This window comes from Dermacentor albipictus, chromosome 3 (genome assembly GCF_038994185.2).
Source record: "Dermacentor albipictus isolate Rhodes 1998 colony chromosome 3, USDA_Dalb.pri_finalv2, whole genome shotgun sequence".
Classification (NCBI taxonomy): domain Eukaryota; kingdom Metazoa; phylum Arthropoda; class Arachnida; order Ixodida; family Ixodidae; genus Dermacentor; species Dermacentor albipictus.
The window spans coordinates 90,567,432-90,570,234 of NC_091823.1; the positions used below are offsets into that span (position 1 = coordinate 90,567,432).

The 2,803-nt window shown below is 47.9% G+C and overlaps 1 non-coding gene across 1 annotated transcript; it reads right to left on the reverse strand.

Moving 5' to 3' along the window:
* Nucleotides 1-211: 211 nt before the first annotated feature.
* On the reverse strand, nt 212-284 carry TRNAS-UGA (transfer RNA serine (anticodon UGA)). Its single transcript has one exon. It is a non-coding gene; the product is annotated as a tRNA-Ser (tRNA).
* Between the last annotated feature and the right edge of the window lie 2,519 nt (nt 285-2,803).

The window sequence follows — 2,803 nt, forward strand, 5'->3', positions numbered from 1 at the left end:
TGCACCAACGTGAAATGTTTCGGTAGATATGCTACGCTATGCTATAGACTATATTACAGCGTTCTAAAAACGCCTAGATTATGTAAAATCATAAGACGCCAACAAACACTGACACTAAGGACAACATAGGGGAAATTACTTGTGCCTAATGAATGAAATAAACAAACGATAAATTAATGGAAATTGAAGTGGATGAAAAAACAATTTTACTTGCCGCAGGTGGGAACCGAACCCACAACCTTCGCATTTCACGTGCGATGCTCTACCAATTGAGCTACCGCGGCGCTGTTTCCCCATCCACTTTCATGGCTATTTATGTGTCCTAGTAGAACCCTGGGAGTGTTAGCCAGCGCCACCACTCACAGACTTTGGCGGCGGACGTGGAACGTCCTTTTTGCCGCAGGCGTCATGAGAACGTGATCTTTTCGGGTGAAGGCAATTGGTCAATAAACCCACATATGCGAGCTGAAGGCATCAATGTAGCCGGATTCGAGACCCTCGTTATGTAATAAACGAGAAGAAAGGGGGTAGCAGAGGGGCCCGGTTTTTATGAGTCATATCATAAGAAGCCAACAAACACTGACATCAAGGACAACATAGGGGAAATTACTTGTGCCTAATAAATGAAATAAAGAAACGATAAATTAATAGAAATCAAAGTGGATGAAAAAACAACTTGCCCCAGGTGGGGACCGCCCCCAAACTTTCGCATTTCGCGAAATGCCTAATGTGAAATGACTAATAAAAATCGGGCCCCTCTGCTATCCCCTTTCTTCTCGTTAGATTATGTAAAAGCCACGCGAGATACTTAGAGAAAATTTAGTGACTTCCTTGTTGTAGATTACCTACATGTTTGAAAAAAAAGTTCGTAAAACTGATAATGCCTAAGCCCTGCACTTTCATTCCACCTTTACGTGCATGGAATTGCTTTGCTTTGGTCAATGTTTTTGACTAAGAAAAAAATTAAGGTTAAGCCCAGTGGATGCGAAGCATGCACTGGGCTTAACCTTAGCGTACCCTTAGCGTTTGGAGGCATATTGACCGCATACACGCCCGGCGCAAAGACGCTGGCGCGGTTGCGGGCACAGAGACTGACGCGACGGCGGGCCCGCGCCGCTTCATCCCTGGTGTGACGTCACATATCACGTGATGCAGCAATGGTGGCGCCGCCGCCACGTCGCGCGCGACGGCGCGAACGGAAGCGTGGTGGCCACCGCCGGGAGGCGACCGACGGCGCGATATGAGGCCCCATCTGCAGCCGGTGTGACGTCATCATGTGACGTCACATCATGTGATCTCACTTCAGGGTCAATGGTGGCCACCGCCGGGAGGCGACCGACGGCGCGATATGAGGCCCCATCTGCAGCCTGTGTGACGTCATCACGTGACGTCATGTTACGTGACCACACTTCAGGGTCAATGGTGGCCACCACCGGGCGTCGCGCGAAGGCCCGAAACCTACGTTAATATGCTTCGCATAAAAGTTAACAGCGCTTATTACCCCATGCGTCCTCAAAGGCTCCTATGGTATTCGAATTTTTTTAGTTTCCAAATAATAGAAAGCTAGCTTAGTTGGAACTCATTCGTGGTTTGGAAATTAAAGCATAAATAAACTGCGTGCTTTCACGCCCCGAAACGTCACAGTTGGTTGAGAGAGACGTTGAGGAGGAGGGGTCCAAAATATTTTACACCATGTAGAATTCTTTAATGTCTAAACGAGCGTTCGTTGCATTTCGCCTCCATTGAAATGTGGTCTCGGCGGCCGGGTATCGCACCCGTGACCTCGTGCTCAGAAGCGGAACGCCATGGCCGTAATATGCCACGTACAGCAACGATTCAGATGGTAGCTATGACAGACGCAGACGGGCGCTGTCTTATGCTTCTTATCAGAAAAAAAAAAAGAAGAAAGGCAGCAGACAAGTTATGTGTGTAGGATCAACTGTACGAAAAAAGAAATTAAGTCAATAGAGGTGCACGAGTCACGAGCCAAAACACGCGACGGACACTTTGTGAACGAGATGGGCAGCTTAAACTCGAAGTGAACGTCCTCTCTGCATCTGCCCCTTACGCTGTTGTACAAAATATACATATAAATAAACACATGTTATAAATGTCCTGAATGTCGGACCAAGGCCAACTATCCTTATTCCACCACGGTGGGTGAAGTTTCCACATCGTCAGACCCCCTGTTACGTATCAACACGGCCAAGGCCATGATTAGATCTTCTCCACGAGGCAACGCCACCCATTAATCAGCGCATATCCATAAGTCAACGCAGCCTTGACACAGATTGTTCACGGGTCCACAAAGGACCCCTCTACCTGTACCTGTCAAGCTGAACTAATGGATGAAAGGGGGCCAGGTCGACCGAAGAACGGCACTTAACTCGCATTCCCAGATTGCGGTGCGCTTGCTAAATTTGTTCAATATGCTAAAGTGGTTCAATATATGGGACATATTTAACACCATTGGAGGTGGAGTGCCACGGAACGATGCGATTGTGATTGGCCGGGATACAGTCATCAGATTCCCTAGTCTAGGCGTATAGGGCAGACCACAGTATTAAAAGCGGATACCTTTCGTGCAGAGAGAGAGAGAGAGAGATCAGCTGATGTATCCTGATGTGAACTCAGACGTTTAGTATGATATTGCATGGAGTGGGCTCCCGTATCTGGGGCCAGTGTAAGCAATGTAAAATACATAATTTTTCCTTCATTCCCACTACCGGACGTACTCGTCGATGGGCTTGATGGATTGCTGGCCGAAGCGCCACCATCAGGCGATAAAAACTGGTTGACAGCG